Here is a 22,726-nt window from a genome sequence, read left to right on the forward strand (position 1 = left end):
AATCACCTATGGATCCAAGATGTAGCTTCATCAAGCTTTTCCAAGCAACAAAGTTGTCTTTGTTGATCTTGGGAGCTTCTCTCTTAGGCATTTTAATCTTTTCTGCTTCTGGTCTTTTAAACTAAATCAACAACCGATGCTCTGATACCAATTGTTATAATTCTTTAGAATAACTGAGAGGGGTGGGGGGGGGGGGGGGGTGATTAGTTATTCAAGGTCCAAATGCCATGATAAAACTTTTTTTGTTTTCTTTAAAAATTCTTAATGGTGCATAACTGAACTTATCATGCATGCAATTTAAATATTGAAACAACTAAGAAAAGTAAATGTGCATCACACCATAACACTAAGAATTTGATAACCCAAAAATCCTCTAGGAATAAGAAGGTAAAACTGGGGTGGGGATGATACCCACAAAATAATTGTGCAATTGATTTTAACCACTTCTGATGGTTCGCCCTATGAAAAGCCTGCCCAGTTAAAGGTTACAACACATTGTTAAATGTGACCTTGTTAGAGGATTTCACCAAATTGTTAAGAATGGTCCTGTTTAAAGGACTTTGGAACATTCACTTGGAATGTCACCCTGTTAAAGGACTTACAACATGGCTATTAAACAAACCTAAGTCCATAGGTTTTATCTTAATTGTTACAATTGCAAGAAAGTAACAACAATAGCTTTGATCTGATTCAACTTACAACATAACTTGCAGATTACAAATCACACTTTAGTTCAATCCTTTGCTTGGTTTTTAATCACTTCAGTTCTGTTAGCTTTTCTTCCTCTCAAGCTTTGTTTCCTTGAGTCTTCTTTACTCATCAAACCAATTCAATCATATATGTGGTCATCCAGCAAAATAGAGTATTCTTTGTTCTGTTACTCTTTAGTACTTTTCTTCAGCAGCTCATGATTTCATACTTTCTCACCACCACACTACTTCTTTGTGACCTTATGACTTCTTAAATAGAAATTTGAAATATCTTTTCTACTCAATTCTCCCTCTCTAATTTTATGGTTTCAATGGATTAGGTAGGATACAATGTATCTACCCCATATTTCTTCTTCATCTAGAAACCTTGTCTAGCATCCAGTTGTATTCACTAAAAACCTTTTTACATGGTGTTCTGTGCCACCAACTCATCACTCTTATCTTCTATCTGGTTTACAAAATTCTAGGTAACAACCTTGTTGGCTCAGATCTAGCAAATCTTCAATTTCAAAATAATGCAGCAACTTGACATTATTGGTTTACTAATACTCGGCTTGTTCTATGTTACTCGACACTTGTATCCTGCTCAGCATCTATATCTTTACTCAGCACCTGTTTTCATGCTCGGTACTTGATGTTTACTTGGCACTTGATATTTACTTGGCACTTGTTTTCTGTTGGGCACTTGATATTTACTCGACACTTTTTTTCTTTTGGCACTTGATATTTACTTAGCACACTCTAAAAGTGAACTTGCTCGGCTTTAACTAAGAATCTATTCGGAACTGACTTGCTTGCTCGGCTCTCTCTCTCTAATGAACTTAGTTAGACTTTACAAATAACTTAGCTAAAACATTACATCTTTGATATGTTTTAGTGTGCCCATTCTTTGTGTCTTAGAGTATGTCATCAATACACTTTTTCATCAATGGCTTAGTTGATCCTTCTATTTCATTACAACATCATAACTTCAACCTTTCTCTAGGTACTCTAGTTACATCTTATTGATTGCCTCCTCTTTGTCAATCAACCAATTGATACTATTTGGATCACTAAAGCAATTGTCATTCCTACAAGTAGCAAGTTTGACATCAATGACAAAATAATGATTGAGAACTTTCTTTACCAGTTCCATTACTTTTTATGTATAATCTCTTCAGTCATTTCCAACAATCTCCCTCACAATCTTTTCCAATCATTTCCAATAGTTCCATCATTTATCATGTTCCATCATTTATCATGCCCTCTTTCTACATATGGATATGGAGGTTATGGATTCACTTGATTGCATGAAGTCAACTAATTTATATGATATTTAGATCTATCTTTGGGAGATTTATGGAGATCTATACAATCCTCCATTCCCAAAAGATCTTTTACCTCCAGTTATAGGTGCATCCTCTCTAGATGACATCACACCTCTTGATGCTACTATTACTACTACTAATCTAGTTCTAGCCATAGATGCTTCTAGTTTAGTGCAACAGGAAACATATGTCTTCCTACTTTGGCTTCATGGGATGACTTCCTTCTAGACATTACAGGTCTATTTGTGGAGTCTCACATTAAATATGTAGGAGACATCATCGATGATATCTATCTTCTCTTTGTTGAGGCAAATACTTCATCTATTGCCATAGTGATAGGTTCATGTCCTTTAGCATAGTAGGGTACACCTCCTCTTCCAGTTCTAGTATCAGTAGAGGACTTCTTGATAGATATTTTAAGTTTGTTCATGGAGTCAGACATAGTAGATTTGGGAGACATCTTTGATGATTTTCATCTCCTCTTTGATGAACAAGCTCCTTCTTTAGTTGTCATGAGGCCTCACCTTGACCCTCCTATCAATTCTCTACATGATTAGTCTTCATAGGTTAATGTGATTATAGATCCTTATGTACAATAGTTGTAGGAGATCTCTTTATCATTTGAGAAGACAATTGATTCTTTAGTATAGGTTGTGCATCCATTCTTGCTAGATTTGTACTCATTCTTTTCAATAGTGTTGAAAGGGGTGACTATCAATATATACACAGGGACAGTTGAGAAGGTTTTAGAGGCACCATTCATCTTCAAGATTCTTTCTACACATAGGGAATGCATCTCACATGTACCTCTACCATTGTTTCTTCCAAAAGGGAGGAACATTATTTAGTAGTCATTGATCAACTTATACAGTGGAGCAACTATCACTGATTGACACTCTACATTTTTTTTTTGGCAGGGTGAGGGGACTACCTTTTCTCCTTCTTCTTCTCTTTTATGGGGGAAAATTTTCCCTCTTATGGGGTTTTGTCCTTCTACTTCTCTTTTGTATATACATGATGTATGTTGTGATGGGGGGGTCTTGATTACTCCATCAATTAATGCATCTTTTTTTTTCATCTCTTTTTTAAGGGTAGGGTTTTTTCCCATGAGATTTTCCCTCTTTCTCTACTTTATGAGAGATTTCATTACTTTTGTACATGGGTACCTAACATGGCCTAGTAGCTAGGACCCAGCATGCATTTTCATCCTAGCTTTTGTAAGCTTAAGTGCATTCCCCTAAGTTGCACTTAAGGGGGGGTGTTGGTGTAAATAAGTATTTACTTATTACACTTTACTTAAGTTTACTTAGGTCAATGCATTATTTTATTATTTATTAGGTTGACACCTAGGAGTTTTCATACTCTTATGAGTTGTCTTGTTGAAAACACAAGGGTAAGCAATTCTAATTCAGCACATGGTGTCTATGACACTAGAGTTTGCATAATTAATTGAGTTTTCATGTAGACAACATAGTTATTTGCACTCTAAATTAAGCACATGGTATCTACAACATAATTTTAAGTGCTACAACTTTGTAGGCTTATCCTCTCATCATCACACTTACTCCTATGCTTAATGGAGGATAATCCACTCCTAGTGGACATGTGCCTTGTTGTAAGACTTATTAGTGTGTTGACTCCTAGGCATTCTAGAAGCATTGTAGAGGCCTTTATATTCAAGCACTCCTAGTGTGTATGTAAATGACAAAACATTGAATGACAATAAATCAATTTTGGATATTTTTATTCTAATCATACTCTGGTCTATTCTCATGCTTGTGCTTGAGTTCCTTGATCTTGGGTAATTTTTCCCTAAGGAAAATTCTTTTTTGGTACCATAGTTATACCAATTTTTTACAAAAAGTCCCTCCAAATGGATGCATAAATGAAATAATGATGCTAGGATAAGCTCCACCAAGATTACCCCATACCCAGATGATGGATCTGCCTAATGATGCCTCTAATGACCATTAATGAGTCATAAACAACCATGTAGAAGAATAGTAAAAGAAAACCCTTGATGAACAAACTTTGGAATAATTTCTTACCATTGATACATATACATTTTTTTTTGGCAAAATTAGAAATTTTGTCTCCCCCCTTTCTAATGGAATATAACACTTATATGTTTGGCCAAGAATCATAGTAGAAATCACTCTCAAAAAGGCATGCATTGAAGAAGGAATGTACAAATCCTTTTCTCAAAAATATTTAACTTTTTTATAAAATCCAAAACTTTATAATATAAACACTTAAATCATAAAATAAGAATTGGAGTTGTAAGTGTGTTCCCAAGTCTTTGTAACTTAATATTGTTCTTTAATTTGATTAGCCAACTTGGCAAGCCCCACTTATCCTTTTTAATTGTTTGCAGGCTAATTTAATCTTTCATTTAATATTTCATTCCTTTCAATCTTGGTTGCATGTTAGCACCATGTATGGGAATATTAATACTTTAATTATTTCAAACATGGTTTCCTTCCAACTCCCATTATGGTCAAACCTTAGTCAACCCCTTGGATGACACATAGCAACTCTTGATTGGCTCCTCAAATTGAGTCATCACTCTATCATCACTCTTCTAGGTATATCACAATGTTACTATCATCTGGCACCCTATGATTAACTTGCATATCCTCATAATCACTTCATCAACATCACCTATTGTGCCCACACATGCCACATCTCATGATCTTATGTTTTTGGGTGATTATGTGTTAGTCTCCCAAAAATATACAATTTCAACACCTGTCATGTTGTTGATGTCATTCTATCTGAGCTTGGGTACTATGTGTCACTCTCCAATTTGTCAAGGCTGCCACCTTGGCTCCACTTGGTCACTACCTAATCACCCCTATCACTACACCCAGTAGGCCTACCATGACATGTGTCATCCTATCATGTTTTCATGGAGCTTGATAACCAATCCCACAATAATGTGAGATTGGGCCACATCTCCACTCAATCTAGGCATCATCTTAGTCACACATAACACGTGTTGAGTGCCAATTCACCCATTAATCATCCACATGAAATCCTTCTAGACCACTTGTTGGGATCACATTGCCACTTGTCACCTTTTCATGTTTTCACATTCCTCTTGGTTCCACATAACACATGTCAAGTGCCAATTTACCCATAAATCATCCACATGACCTTCTTGTAGACCACTTGTTGAGATCATGTTGGCACTTGTCAACCTTTCATGTTCCTTTGAAAACTTCACCTAATAACACACCATTGGTCGACCTCACTACTTGTCTAATTAGATTTTCTCAAAAATCATGCCACATGTAGGGTTCTAATTCACTAGTATCAGATTGTCTCAAAATGCATGCCACGCATAGGGTTTTGATTCGCTAGTATCAAATTGTCTGATAATGCATGCCACATGTAGGGTTCTAATTTGCTAGTAGGTCCACATCATCTCCCATGTCACCAAAAAACACACCATTGGTCCACCTCATCCACTTATGTAGTTTGATTATATTAGAATGCATGCCACATGTAGGGTTCTAATTCACTAGTATCAGATTGTCTCATAATGCATGTCGCTTGTAGGGTTCTTATTTTCTAGTAGGTCCACATCATCTACCATGTCACCTAAAAACACACCATTGGTCCACCTCATCCACTCACCTAGTCAGATTGTCTTAGAATGCATGTCACTTGTAGGGTTCTGATTTGCTAGTAGGTCCACATCATCTACCATTTCATATGCTTGGGTGCTCAAAAATTGTACTTGGTCATAGAACTGACTCCCATCCCATAAGACACTACTTAAGCTAATTGCTAATATATAAAATCCTATATATAAAGAACAAAATGATTCACTACACACCAAATATGGGATTAATGCATTTTCTAATTTGTACATGTAACACTCATGCACATGAATGAAAAAGAAAGCCTCATTTTATTTTTATTGAGCCTCTGCATATATCCTAGCTTCTAACAAGTATTTCAATTGTTAAAATGTTAACCACATTTCCCATTTTTTGGCCAAAAATGCTAATGTAGGCCTAATGAATGGTGCTCAAATTGTTATTCAGCCAATAGGCTTATTCCTATGGGGCTTGCCATTGGAATGTTGTGACATTTTGGTTGTGCTAGACATCATAGAATAAAATCTGACTATTAACATTAGCTTGTTACAAAACTGGGAAAATGTTATTTTTTGGCTTGTTGATGCCAATAAATCCCTACAAGCTATAACCAGAGGCTTCAATGTTGGTGAGGAGAGCATATCATAGACAAGTGTAAATGACCTAAAGAAAATACCTTTAAATAAATTCAACGCTAATTTTTTTAAAAAGAAAATTCATCAAGAGATTGAAAGGACATTATTAATTGGGGAACTTTAAAATGTCTTGCTAATCCTCATGTGTACTGAGACAAATTTTCCCAAATTCTCCAACCCCAACCATCAATTCTTGAATAAGTAGCATTCATAAAATGATTACAACACTCTTAAATTTTGTATTCTTTAAATCTTAGTAATAAAGTTTCATAAAATTTCATTTTCTTTCCATGTTCTCCAATATTCTCCTTGTCTTTATGGGGTGTAAGAATGTATTAGGATAGGAGGATATACCTTTATCATATGATTTTGTTTTAAATATTTAAACATCATAATCACTTGAGTGCGATTGATTAGTCAAACGACAACAAATGCATTGAATAAAAATAATCATACCAACACTTGTAGCAAAAAATTGACATACCATTGTTTGATAAAAATCTATTTAGGTTGATTTGATTTTATATACTTTTCATACTATTACTTTGTATTAGCTTTTCATTTATTGATCTGTCATAAATAATTCTACCTATTTTAAATTTTTATTTGACTTCATTCTTAAAGTCAATATCCTAAGGAAATGTTAGGGATATGCAATCAAATTTAAATTAAATTTTTAATAATTTATTTGAATCTAAAAATTTAGATGATTAAGTTTGCAAGTTAAAGTATAGATATATAATAGATAATTTTAAGTGAATAATATTTGGACTTATTCTATAGAGTCTTATAAAATAGTATTTGATCCGAGAGAGAGAGAGAGAGAGAGAGAGAGAGAGAGAGAGAGAGAGAGAGAGAGAGAGAGAGAGAGAGAGAGAGAGAGAGAGAGAGAGAGAGAGAGAGAGAGCTAACAAGCATAGAAACATACTTGTATAGTGGTGTACTCATATAGTGATGTGAGTCAAATAATTTGTTTAAATGCTCATTCAATTGTGGAAAAGATTTATGCTAGAAAATAATAGTTAGAGTAAATTATTTAAAAGATTTTTTGTTTGATAGGTAATAGGTAATGCCTTGATTAATTATTATCATTTTTAAAATTTAAAGATCCTCTAAATGGTAATTATTGTTAAGAGTTAATATACAACTTCATATAAGTCAATATTTTGAAGAGTTGTTTATTGAGATGTCTTTCATGAACATTTTTGTAGGAGTGAATGCAATTTAATATTGTCTCACCTCATATAGAAAACCACCCTATTGTGGGGTTTAGAGCTTTTTTGCATTCCAATATTTTGATCATAATATAAATTCAAATAGTTTTAAAATATTATATGGAACATCACAAAGAAAAATGTACAAACATAGATAATATATATCTATAATATAAATAATATAACATTATTTAAAATGTAATAATATTGTAATTTTAATATAGTGATAATGAGAACACAAAATTTTAAAAGATGATATTTTATATACAAATAATATATCTATAACTCTTATGAGAAGTTTCCTTTGGAACACTTCTTTATGTATATGTTTGTTGGAAATCTTTTTTTTATCAAATGGAGGATTTTTTATTTTTTATTTTTTCTTATCTCATATACATCATTACATTGAGTGCATTAAAATTTAGAGGTATTTATTTTTAAAAATGATGGATATAACTTTGATCTTAACTCCAAATTACTCCCTCAGATAGACTATCAACATTATCTATCTCTAAAGTCACTCCATTTGATCACTTTTCATGATAGAAGAGTCTTAGTTTCATTGCTCGGGGGGGGCATTTGGAACCTCTCTATCCATCCTTCTCCTTTGATATTGACTTTTATTTGTAATAAAATTTTATCTAAAATTACCACCTCTATTATTTTCAATATTGCAAAAGAAGAAGGTTTGCAAAGTTGGAGATTATATTTCACCTGTAATTGACACCCTACTTCGAGAATTTAAATTTTGGAATAAATTGATTCCTGATCAGGCAATTGACTCTCATATAGTTTTTAATCAATTTCCTCAAGACCCTGGCACAGGCAGTGTACATCTAATGACAGAAGATTCCTTGGGATCAGAGGCTAACCTCTATCAGCTTGTACAAAAGTCTACGGTTTCATTACCACAAGAATCTTAATTTCTAGATCTACAAAATCAGAATAATTTGAAAGTTTAGCCTCTATAAATATTGCAAACTCTGTCTATTAAACCTCCTATTGTTAAAACACCCAAGGCGCAAGGTAGACCAAAGAGTTCCAAGATTAGATCAGAAATTGTTGCCAATATCCAAACAACATTGGACAATAGCTTCACTATTATTACAAGATCGACAAGGAGAACTAGGTGTTCTTATTGTCTCCAATGAAGATCATCTCTTGGAATGTCAGAGGTTTAAATGCCTCTGACAAGAGCCAAAGTATCAAACAAGTCATTGATTCTTTACAATCAAATATTGTTTTATCGTAGGAAACTAAAATGTCCCAACATAAACTTTGATAAACTACTTGCTACATGGAAAAAATGGAAGTCTCAGCATATGCAAGGATTGGGTGCTTTTGGAGGTATAGCAGTACTTTGGAATCCTCTTTCAGTTAATTTACAGCTCATTCAATAAGAGAACAAGTGGCAAATGCTAAATGTATTAGCATTTGACATATCTTTTATTCTGATTAATGTATATGGTCCTACTTCATCTTTGGATAAGGCATGTTTATGGAATTCTATCACATGCTCTCTTCAAATGCAAGAGCAATAGCCAGTGGTTATTGGTGGTGATTTTAATGCATTATTATCTCAATTTGAGAAAACTAGAGGCATCATCCCTCCCCATAAAACAATAATAGATTTTAATGCCTTTGTGGATAATAACAATTTAATCAATGTTCATCCAATTAATGGCTCTTTTACCTGGACTAATAAGAGATCTGGATTTGCTAATATTGCTGCTCACTTGGATAGACTTCTCTTATCTAATGACTAGAAGTTCAGTTGTTCATATATCTCTTTAGAAATTCTAACTTTACCAGGTTCTAATCATTTTCCTATATCTTTAAGCCTCATTTGCAATAAAAAATCTTTAGAACAACATTTTCATTCCTCATTCAAATTTGAAAGTATGTGGCTTAGGCATCCCACATTTCTCCTTAGGATACAACAGTGGTGGAATGAAGTTCCAAGGGAAGATCTTAAAATGCACTAGTTTTCCATGAATCTTAAATATGTCAAATCTCAAATTAAAATTTGGAATCAACAGGTGTTCAAAAATGTGTTTCATCAAAAGGTAGAAGTCAAGGCACAGTTAGAAGAAGTATTTAATCAGATCATCCAACAAGGAATGAATGAAGAAACATTATCTTCTCAAAATAATCTACAATCACAATGGGAGGATCTGTGTGCTAGAGAATAGATGCACTGGAGACAAAAATCTCAAGAATTATGGCTCCAGGATGGGGATAGAAATACAAAGTTTCTCCACAATTCAACTAAGCAAAAGAGAATTAATAGTACAATCTTTCATATCAAAGATGCTTCATCTGGTGATCTTCTAACCAATGAAGAGCTTATTAGAAATGAAGGTGTTAAATTTTTTAAAAGCCTTCTTGCGCCTGATCTTTTGCCTAATCCCTCTGTGTCATAAGTTGAAGAACTTCTTGAATCTATTCCAAAACTGATTTCAAATCAAGATAATGATATTTTGATCGCTCCTTTCACCATTCAAGAAGTTCTAAAGGTTGTATTTTCCTTTTTTCCTGATAAAGCACTAGGTCCAAATTTTTTTTTGCATTATTCTACCAAAGTTGCTAGAATATTATTGGGTGGAATTTATTGGCAGTTGTTGAAGAATCTCGATGATCTAAAAATATGTTGAAATATTTTAACACTACAAATATTTCCATTATTCCAAAGATTAAGGACCCCCAAACCTTTGTAGATTTTCAACCAATCTCTTTGTGTAATTTATCTTATAACATTATCACTAAAGCCATATATATAAGGATTCAACATCTTATTCCATGTATCATCTCTCCAGAACAAGGTGGTTTTGTCTTAGGAAGGGAAACCATGGAAGGGGCTCTTGTGGCTTATGAAGTTCTCCACTCTATTACTTCAAGTAATTCTTTAAATTTTATTATTAAAATAGATATGATGAAAGCTTATGATAGAGTTTTCTAGAAATTTTTACTTCAAGTACTTGATAAAATGGGTTTTTCCAAAAATTGGTGTAAATAGATTAAGGAATGCATTTTGGGAGCTTGGTTTTCATTGATCAGTAATGTTAAGCCTGTGGGTTTTTTTCCCTCTACACAAGGGATTAGACAGGGGGATCCTTTATCCCCAATCCTTTTTATTATTATGGCTGAAGCATTTAGCAGGGAAATCTCACACTAGCATGTGTTACAAAAATGGAAAGGAGCTCTTATTTTAGGAAGAAACATATCTATCTCACATTCTCTTTTTGTGGATGATACTCTATTATTTGGATTGTCAGATGTCTAGGAAGCTTGCCAAATTCTTTATACCCTTGATCTCTACTCAGTTGTGTCTGGCCAAGTTATTAATGCTCAAAAATCTAAGATTTACTTTTGCAATACTGAGAAGTTGGTTTCGGATAAAGTTAAATAGATCTTGGGTTTCTTAGAAGATTTTCTTCCCTCAATATACTTGGGTATTCCTTTTTTCATGGGTTCAAACAGATCTTCATATTGGTCTTCGGTTATTCAGCGTATTTAGAGTAGAATTACTTCTTGGAAAGTTAGATGGTTATCATTGGTGGGAAAAATAATCCTTATAAAATCAGTTCTAGCTGCAATTCCTAATTACTTCATTGTTGTTCTCAAGATCCCTTCCAAAGTGTTACAAACAATTCAAAAATTGATTAAGGGTTTTCTTTGGTTGGGTAATTTGAATGAATCTCATAAGATCCCACTCATTTCTTTGTAGGATATGTCACAAATTCCTAGTATTGGAGGGGTAGGTATTCATGATCTATCCTTTAGAAATGAAGCTTTTGGTGGGAAATTGATTTGGCACATGTATTGTAACTCTTAGTCCAAGTGGTGTAAAATTATGTAGCAAAAATATCTTGATAATAATGATCCCTCTAGAGTCCTCACTATCTCAAATCCTCCAAAAGGCTCAATTATTTGTGACCTTATGATAGCTTCATGCAAAATCATAGTTGACTTCATCTCTTAGGAAGTAAATAATGGTCTTAGTATTAACTTTTGGAATGATTCTTGGAATGGTCAAATTCCACTCTCTAAGAGTGGAATCTTAGTGAATGTTATCCAAGTTTCTTAGCTTCACTGAAGGTCTCAATTTTTTCATTATGTGGATCATATCTGTGAATTTTCTAAGAAAATAGTTTGCAAGGATCCCATTAAGTTACCTCTATCACCTCAGGAAATCAGTCAATTTCAACATATTTTGTCTTCTAGACAAGTTTTTTTCTCTGAAACCCAAGATCAGATTTTTTAGGCTCTAGCTAAGGATGGTAATTATTCAGTGAAAGAAGGGTACAAAATTTTGCAATAGAATGGTCTACAAAATCCTATTTCAAGAGCTTTCTCTTTTTGTTGGAATCCAGTTGTTCTTCCTAAAGCATGTTGTTTCACATGGTTAGCTCTTAAAAAAAGGATTTTAACTAGTGATAGATTGACCAAATTAAATATTGCTCCTCCTTTTAAGTATGTTCTTTATGAGGAGCATGAAGAATCCATGGATCACCTATTAGTTACATGTTCCTTTGCTTCTTAATGTTAGTGCTTTATTTTGAGTAAACTCAATTATTATACTCCTTTGCCAAATAATCTTTGGGATCTCTTTCAAGCCTAGCCAATTCTTTATCAAAAATCTTTATTTGCAAATCTCTGGAAATGCATACCAGCATTGGTTATTTGGGCTATTTTGTGGGAATGTAACAAGCATATTTTCAGAAAGGAATTACTCCCTCTAGACATTTTTTTGAATGGTATTGAAAAATCAATCTCGAATCTGACTAATTCTAGTCTAAAAATGGTTAAAATCAACTCAATTGTGACCTAATGGGATTCTCAAATTGTCCAAAAATGGAAACCTTTGTTCATACCATATGGTTGGAAAATTAACTATTCCCCATCTTCTCTCTTACCTAGAAATAATTTTTGGAGACCTTCAGCTTATGATTTTTGGAAGCTGAACTTTGATGGAGCTTCAAAAGGAAATCCTGGCCCATCGGGTTTTGGAGCATGTATTAGAAATCCTTCTAGCCAAGTTGTGGCTATTATAGTTTCTCCTTTTCCTATTGACAGTAATAATATTGTAGAGGCTCATGTATTGTTGGTAGGACTTATTCTAGCTAAACAAGGTTGTTTACATAGGCTACATATAGAAGGGGATTTGTCAGTTATTATTGATGCTTGTATCCATAGGCACATCATTTCTTGGAAACTAAAATTTGTTCTTAATTAGATTTGGAGACTTCTCGATGAATGTCTTGACATTAGCATTTTGCATATTTATTGAGAAGGGAATAAAGTTGCAAATTTTTTTTATCAAATTTGGGTTGTGCGGGGATTACTACTTCTACTCTTCACCCTTTTCCTTTTATTGAAAAATACAAGGTCCTTCAAAATCTTATTCAAGAAAACTTGGATGCATCTACATCTACCCACTTAGCATCTGAAGTTCATATTTTAGGTGCCGAGTAGATGCCATGGCTGTTGAGTTTTGTGAACTATAATCAGATGTCCCTTAGTGCTAAGCAAACCAGGCTTTATCAGGGGCCAAGTAACTTTTATTAAGAAATAAAAGGTCCTTCAAAATATTTTTCAAGAAGACTTGGATGCATCTACAACTACCCACTCGGCATCTAAAGTTCATATTTTAGGTGTCGAGTAGATGCCATGGCTGCCAAGTTTTGTGAAATATAATCAGATGTCCCTTAGTGCCGAGTAGACCAAGCTTTATTAGGTGCTGAGTATGTTGTTTAGGTGCCAAGTAACTCAGATTTGCATTAAGTGCTAAGTTTTTCGGAGTTGTATCAAGTGTTGAGCTATCCCGAATTGTATCAGGATGCTGAGTAATCTAGATTTTCCTTAGGTGTTGAGTTGTCCAGTGTAGTATCAAGTGCCGAGTTGTCCAAGATTGTATTAGGAGTCAAGTTGTTTAGATTTACTTCAGGTGCCAAACTTGTTAGTTAGTTGATGTAGTGCTAGTTTGAGTTGTTTAGAATTGTATCAGGTGCTATGCTGGTTAGTTAGAGGTGCCGAGTAATGTAGAGCTATATGTCAGTTACTTGGTGAAGTTCTCGTTTGACATTATTTGTATTCGGTGTCGAGTTGTCAAGATTGGTATCAGGTGTCAAGTTGTTTAGAATTGTATCAGGTGCTGAGTGATGCAGAGTGGTATGTTTTTTATTGAGTAAAAAATTGTACGTGCCGAGTTTGGTGCTAAGTTTATAGTTGCCAAATAAGTGCCAAGTTTCCCTGGTAATAGAGTACACATTAATAAATTTCGTATGATTTACTCAAAAACATTTATGAGGACATGGTTTGCACAGTATATTTTAAGTGCTTCAATTTTGATTATTCCCCGATGACATTGAATTTTTTGATAATGGGATTTGATTTTCTCATGTGGCTAAATCCGAGTCATTAAAATACACTGGTGCTAGTACTTTTTTCAGCTCTTGCAAGGACATTCTCTTGTGTGAACATAGATGGCTTTTAGCATGTTGCATTGTATAATTTATTACATGAGGATTGCAATCTTTATTTACCTGAGCCTTCAATTTTTTTTTGCAAGAATTCAATTTTGTCATCTGGTTACAAGATGAATTATGGGTGGGATATTGCTCAAGCTTGTGATATGTGTCACAAACAGCACCATGCCATCATGCCAAAGAATTTTGAAATTTTCTTATCTTCATCTTTGGAGGAAAAGGTGTTACCAAACATTATTATGGATGAAGTGATGGATCAAATGTTTTTAATTTACTCAACCATAGTTCGAAGAGCTATTAAGCATATTATTAGTAATGCATCCTCATTATCTAGTTGATAATAAACTGATTTTGGCTATGCAAAAGTACGACTTATGGAATGGAGTGGCATTAGTTGGTGGTTTGTTCTCACATTATCAACTTCTTCATAAACATGAGTTTTTTTATATTTTTGAAGCAATTAAGAAAGTTGTAGACATTGGTAGCTTTAATTATTTGAAATGTGCTTTGTCCTATATACCAAATTTAATGGATGTTCACTTGGTGGAGCGTATCAAGTTAGTAGGCCAAGCTTTGTTTGATTTACAGATGGATTCTACTACTTTAGTTTCCAGGGGTATGAATGTAGCTTCAGTGCTTCCGATTGAACATAATTTTTGGGAATTAATTGATCAGGTTTACTTGGATTTGGACTAGAATCAATCTTCCTCAAAGTTTTGTACTAGTTTGGGCCCTCTTCCTGGTGAGCCAGGGTCACTTGAAGGCGGTTTTGGATTTGATTGGATAGATTTGTAAGATTTGTGTTTTTTTCTTGGTCATTGTCATGAAGATAGTGCTTGGAGACTACCAAAATCCCATGACAATTTCTATTTTGCGATGAGGTGGTAGTTGAAATACCTCTTGTATTTATTTGTTTAAACTATCTATACTTTTGTATATATTAGGGATGATGCTGGGTTTTCTTCTCTGATTCTTTCCTAGTTGACCTTGTTGAATTAGAATTTATAAAATAATAAAATAATATAGTGGCTTGCCACTTTTGCCTTAAAAAAAAGCCTTTGATCTTAACTTTAATATAAATATTCTAATAAAAAAATATATAATATTTTAGGTTATAGTAATCAATGTTAAAATTACATATGTACAAACCTAATTCAAACATGTCATAAATCTAATAAATTTTAAATTCAAAAAAACCAATCGTTTATGTAGTTAGAGGCCATGAACATTTTTACAAAGTCTATATTAATTGTATTTGTCAACTAGTCTAGGTTATACTAATCAATAAATTTAGTAAATCTCTATTTTATTTTATGAAAATATGATATAGTGTGTTCATTTGAAAATACTAGGTTGTTTATTTCATGTATGAAAGGATAATTAGAGGTGCAAGGAGATATAGGAAGCGATAGGAGGAGAGAGGCCATAGGGACTGAATAAGATAAATAATATGTAGAGAGAAGAGAAATAGAGGTGAAAATTATGGTACTGATGAAAACTGAGGGAAAAATAGTGAGTGGATGTGTAAGGGAGATAAATATGAAAGGAAAAATGAAGAAAAAGGAAGGCAGAGAGAGAGAGGAATGGGAAGAGTAGAGAGTAGAGTGGAGAAATGGAAAGATATAATACATATATTTGAGGTGATAATAATATATAGATAGAGACATATATATGTGATCAAAGAAAAATAGAGAAAATACAATATAGGTAGTGTGATGTGAATGGTAAACAATAGGGTAAGATATGATATAGATATAGATAGGAAAATAGTGTATAGTTTAATAAGAAAGATATAAAAGAAAGGATAGGGAAGTAGATAGGGATAGCATATTTATTAGAGAGACACGTATGTATATTTAAAAAAAGAGATGTATAACTATAGAGTGAAATTGAAAGGAAGATATAGAGATAGTGGGATAGAAACAATTTTAAATTATTGATTTTAAATAGCTAGGCTATCCATTCCATATAATAAATGATAGTTAGAAGATATATAATTGTAGTGAGACATAAGGAAAGAGTAAGGGGACATGAGAGAGTCAATTATATGAATAATATAAAGAAAAAAGAGGGTAGAGAGGTGAAAAGATTGATAGTGATAAAAATAGATAGGGAAACATAGGGAGAGATGGTGTATAGATAGATGGATCACAATTAAATATCAAAGTGGAAGATAGTTATTTAAGTAGAGATAAAAAGGAGGGAAGTAGAAGAGGGTGAAATAGGAAGAGAAAATGAGAGAGAATGATATAGACATATGAGGTGCTAGATCGATAGTGGATATATAGATAGATAGAGCTCATACTTAGAATAAATCTAAGAAGAATGGAGGAAATATGACATAGATAGATAAGATCAAATGATAGAGAGGGGTAATATAGTTTATTTTTAACTATTCAAAAACATCATAAAAAATATACAAGACTATCAACTTAACCTTTGCATCCTTCAAAGGTGCAAGTACTAGTTTGTATCACCTATGATTAGAGCCTCCAAGAAAAGGTACCCTAAAAATTTGAGAATGGTTCATAGCTCAATCCTTGAATCCATGTAGCAAAAAAAAGCTCCAATCATCCTTAGAAGCCCCTGTGAAATGGGCATTACCCACTTCTAAAACTAATCCCTTATGAAAAATACAATCCCTCTAAAATAGTCCTTGTTCCCTACATCATACATGGCTTTCACTTCAAAGAAAATAGGGTCTATCCATCTTCAAAACACGCTACTCATTCCTTTGAATTTAGATCAAGGGCTCATGTAAGAAGTCATACAACAACTCACCACAAACCATATAGCAAAGTTGGATTTGCAAGCGGCTAAGTGAAGTATAATAAATAAAATCCATTCTTTTCACGTGTTTTTGGTACACACAATGCTGAAGGGTTCATCTGTATATTTGTCCTTGACTATTCCTCTCCATACATTGCACTCGAGACTTTGCAAGTTTGAAAGCCCCCCAAACATATCAGGTCTCTCTATTTGTTTTCATTGATCATTTGTAGTAGACTAATTCCTCCAACGAACAAATGGTCCAAATATGAATGGGCATCCCCAAACTAGTGTTGAGCCACTCTATTTAAATGTTAGTCAATACCCTACATGCCATATAAAATTCAACACATCATCCTCCCACAACCAACATAGTAGAATTTGCAAGAGACTAAATGCACATTCAACTAATTTGGTATTTGAACAATCCATTTGGTCACTCTATTTGTTGTAGATCATAAGTACCATAATTAATTCTACGTATGCTCAAATCATAGGCATCTTCTACAATTATTGAGGAACTACATATGTTTTTCTTGTACAAATAATACATGTTTTTTAATTTACTCCTTGCAATTCAATATGGTGCCTAGATAATATACATTGGAATTAACATTCCATCTACCATAAACATGCTACAATGAGCCAAAAATGAGACCTTTCTCTCTATCTTCGAGTCTACATTACCAAAATGACATCCCTCTATTTCAAAATTGTATGTTGGTCTACTCCAATCGGGTCCATATGCTTAGAAGAATATCAACTTTTCTAGGCAACATACCCATAATTTGATTCATCTCTATATACTAGCATGACATCAATCAAATAATGCTAGGGATACTCCATATAAGAAGTTAATACAAAACCTCCTTACAACCTACATACCATATTTTGCAAAAGTTAAGTGGGCATTCGAAACAATCCACTTCTTCCCTTATATTTTGTGAGAAGATTGTAAAGAGAATTAAATTTATGGAGGCTCTTAATTCATTGATCAATCAATTAATATTATATTTTTAATTGGAAGGATTGTGTGTTTGGAGAAATTGTGTGCTTGGAGAATGATGCTTAAGCAATATTGCATTTACTATGACATGTTCCTAGATTTTGTTTCTCATTTCTATACCCCGTCTTCAAAATGGAAATGCCCAATTTTACATGGGTAAGTGCATCAAGTTGTGGTGCCAAAAAGATCACACTTTTTTTTTTCTTTTTCTTTTCTTTTTCTAGTTTTATAAAGTGCATATGCACTTTGTAAAAAAAACATTTTTATAAATGGGCTAGAAACCTGTAGCCCATTTTATTTTAACTTCATTTTGCAAGATTTCCTCCTCATAATTTATATGCAAGTTGAAGGAACTGAAGATTTTTGCCACCCACCCCCTCAAAATGCCTCCTGATCCCAGAAGTTTGAGATTGAGGTCATGTTATATGTTTTCTACCCTTGTTTTTGGATTGCTTTATATGTTTTTACATTATTTTGTAGATTTTTTTTCAATTTTTCTTTAAATTTGTTTATTTATTTAGATTGCAATTGGTTTCTTATCAGGAAATGTGAATAATGAACCAAACAATTCCCAACAAGATCAAAACCAAAACCCTCCATAAGATACAAATGAAAACCCTCCACAAGATGAGAATCAAAACCCTCTACAATAAGAACAAGAAATTTTGTAGCCTGCACCGATTGGAAGACCTCCTCTTGGTACACAAGAAAATATAATAAATGAAATAGAAAGAGGGAAAAATGAATTAGAAGTACTCATTGGTAGGTTGAATGCTTGTGGAAAAACCTATCCAATGAGAGCACAATTTGTTGGAAATCTAATTGAAAATTTCATTGATGAAGATCAAAGAGAGATTATTGCAAAGAAGGAAGATTTTTGTTAAAAGAATGTTTTCAATCATTGTTTTGTCATTGATGTCAAACTTGCTATTTGTAGGAATGATATTTTCTTATAAGATCCAAGTGCTATCACTTAGTTGATTGATGAAGAGGATTTGATCAACAAGATGTAACAAGAGCACCTAAAGGAAAGGTTGAGTTATGATGTTGTAATGAAGTGCAAGGATTAGTTAAGAAAATGGTTAAAAGATGTATTGATAACATACTTAAAGATACAAAGGTTGGTCACACTTAGAAACATTGGAGGAATAAGTTGTAACAAGGTTGACTGCAAAGCTTAAAGTAAGATCATTAGTAGATGTTGAGCAAGTTAGTTGAAGCCAGGCAAATTCTTAGTTGGAGCTGAGTAATAGGAAATTCTAGTGTGTGCCAAGTGATTTTTAGGTGCTGAGTGAAGTTTAGGTCCTGAGCATCAAAAAATCTTGGTGCCGAGTAATCTTCAGGTGCCGAGCATCAGGAAAAACTTGATGTCGAGTAATACAGTATGTGCCAAGCACTAGTATCTCAATAGTGTCGAGCTATTGCACTATTTCAAATGACAAAGATTTTCCAAATATGAGCCAACAAAGTGGTTACCATGAATTTTGTGAACTATTTAGAAGATAAGGATGATGAGCTAGTGGCATAGAATTCTATGTAAACTATTTTTAGGCCAATTCAAAAGGATTATTCAAGAATTTTCTAGTGGAAACAAAATATGGGTTAGATGCAATGAATCCTACCTAATCCATATGAATTGGAATCAAAAGGAAGGAAGAATCAAGAAGGAAAAGAACTCTAAGAATTCTATTTAAGGATTCATAGAACAAGAAGAAAATGTTGTTGATGTTGCTGCTACTAAAGTGCCAAACTACGAAATGGTTAGAAGGGTGTCAAGGAGAAGGCATCTAGAAGAAGGAAGAGCATAGAGACTCTACTTCTAAAAGTGGTCAAGAAGAGATGACTGCACTAGTATAGTGAACATGGAGACTCAAAGAGACTAAGCTTGAAAGGAAACCAAGTTGTCAAAGTTGTAGAGATTGAAGGCTAGACAATGGTATGAGCTGAGAAATGATCTGAAATCTATAAATTAAGTTATATGTTGTAGTCACGTTAATGATTTTCTAATACTCTCTAGAAATTATATTAGATACGAAAATCATATGGACTTATGTTGGTTTAATAGCCATTTGTAAATCCATTAACAAGGTGGCATTCCAAGTGAATGTTCTAAAGTCCTCTAACTAGGCCCACTTCTAATAGGGTGGTTAAATCCTCTAACAAGGTCACATTTAATAGTGTGTTCTAAGCCTTTAATAGGGTAGGCCTTTTATAGGGCATCACTTTAGAAGAGTGAAAATTGAGTAGCATGTTATTGGTGGTTTTTCCCAAATTGGGTTTCCACATAAATCACTATGTTATGTGTTGATTTCTTATGTGCTATGTTTGCATGTTGATTTATAGTAACTTGATGGTTAGAAAAGTTAAAGCTTGGATGAATGAATGGTTGAATGGGCTCACTATACTTAGTGAAAAGATTGAATAGGACATTTGGACCTTGAATAACTAATTCACCCCCCCTCTTAGTTACTCTAAAGCATTTCTAACAATTGGTATTAGAGGCATCTGCTAATCTAGTTTTAAGGTACTAGAAGCAGGAAGATCAAGATGTCCAAGAGAGAAGTTCCCAAGCTCAATAAAGACAACTTTGTTGCATGGTAGAGCCTAATGAAATTGCACCTTGGATAAATAGGTGACTATGCACAAATCTCAATTGGAACATAACATATAAATCTAGCAGGACCTCTTACTGTAGATGATTTGAACAAAAGGAAGGAGCATAATCAAGCAATGCTGGAGATTGCCTCTACTCTCAGTTATGCATAATACGATGACAACAAAGATTGTGACACTTCATTCAAGATGTGGAAAGTCTTATCATATATATATGGAGGAGATCAGAATGTCTAAAGAGAAAAGAGAGAAAGCCTAAGAGAAAAGTTTGATGACATGAAAATGGAGGAAGGTGAAAATGTTGCTCAATAGGCTACAAGAATAAAAGAAGTGGTAAGTGCAATAAAAAGTCTAGGTGGTCAATTAGAAGAAGCAACTTTCATCATAAAATACTTAAGAACTCTTCTCCCTATCTATGCTATTAGAGTTTCAGCCATTCAAGAGCTAAGGTGTGTACAAGAAAACACATTAACCTTTGAATGAATAGAGGGAAGACTTACTACATTTGAATTGTCCAATTTTGATAACTACAAACTGAGAACCTTGAATCTTCTTTCAAGGCCAAGATGACAATAAAAGACACTAAGGAGGAGACATCAAGAAAAAAGAGAAGAAAAGGAAAACATGCATCCAGTAATAGTAGTGTAGATGAGGAAGATGTGGAATAGCTAGAGGCACTTCTGGCTAGGAGATTCGATAAAGGTAATGGTAAATTCAAAAGTAAGCTCCCTATCATATGTTTCAATTAAAATGAAGTAGGTAATATTGCTGCAAGATGTACATAGAAGAAGAACTACAAAGAAGGAAACAAGTATAGGAACAAGAGAGAAGATGATAGCAAAGACTACAAGGAAAAAGCCAAGATATTCTACATTGTTGAAGAAGATTATGATGAGAATGATAATGAAGTAGTCTATGTGGCCATGAAGGATGAATCAAATAAAGATGAAGATGAAACAACAACATTGGTTACCTATGTGAACAAGAATGACAAGTGGATAATAGATAGTGGATGCTCACATCACATGATAGGAGATAAAAGTAAGTTCATTACCTTTACACAATATGATGGAAATAGTGTTAGATTTGGTAATGATGCTCCATGTCAAATAAAAGAAAAAGGTTCTATTAAACTCACAGAAAAAATTGCATGTGATAATGCATACTATATTGAAAGATTGAACTATAACTTGTTATGTGTATCATTGTTAGGCAATATAGGTTACAAAGTTGAATTTGGAAACAAAACTGCTAAGATTTATGACACTAATGGAAATTTGATAGCAAAAGGTGAACAAACTAGGAGTAATCTATTTTACCTAGATATGGAAGATGCAACATGTCTTTCTGTTATACTTGATGATGTGTGGTTGTGGCATAAAAGGTTGTGTCATGTTAACTTTGATAATCTGATCATCATTAGCAAAAAGAACAAGGTCAAAGGGTTGCCCAAATTGAAGAAACCTAAAAATACAATGTGTAAACAATGTTAACTAAAGAAGATGACTAAGTTTAGTTTCAAAAGAAAAATATACACTTCCTAAGAAGTACTAGAGTTAGTCCATATAGACTTATGTGGTCCAATAGAAGTGCAAAGCTACTTAGGAGACATATACATAATGCTATTTATAGATGATGACTAGTATATTTTTAAAGACAAAACATGGTGCATTTCAAACGTTTAAGTGGTATTTGGCTAGAGTTGAGAAGGAAATAGGAAAGAACTTGAAATGCTTAAGATTAGATAGAGGAGGTGAGTTTACATCAAAAGAATTTGAGATATTCTATAATGACAAAGGTATTAAAAGGAAAACATTAGCAACAAGAATTCCACCATAGAATGATATTGCTGAAAGAAGGAATAGGTTAGTGATTGACTATTCTAGAAGCTTGATGATGGAGAAAAATGTTGCACTAAAGTACTGGAGAGAAGTTGTAAGCATTGTAGTCTACACACTAAATAGAATCCAAGTCAAGAAAGGTACAAATGCAACACCTTTTGAATTATAGTATGGTCACTCACCTAATGTAAAACATTTCAAAGCATTTGGTTGTAAATGCTATATTCTTAAAGATACTAGAAATGACAAGTTTCATGCAAAGAGTGATGAAGGCATATTCCTTGGATATTCCACTAGAAGTAAGGCATATAAGTGTTTGAACACTAACACTAACAAGATTGTGGAGAGTATAAATGTAAATTTTGATGAGCATGCAGAAGTCCAAGTTGATGAGTCCAAGAAATCAAAGGATTATAGATCCTTTGTATACTTTTATGAAGGAATGACTATTGAAGACAATGCTACAAATCAAATTGGTAATTAGCAACTAATTTTAATATCTGCCAAGTCATAGCCAGTGAATTTCAAGTTGCATTTA

The sequence above is a fragment of the Cupressus sempervirens genome, chromosome 7 (assembly GCF_028749045.1).
Source record: "Cupressus sempervirens isolate cs-2001-9-10 chromosome 7, ASM2874904v1, whole genome shotgun sequence".
NCBI classification, from domain to species: Eukaryota; Viridiplantae; Streptophyta; class Pinopsida; order Cupressales; family Cupressaceae; genus Cupressus; species Cupressus sempervirens.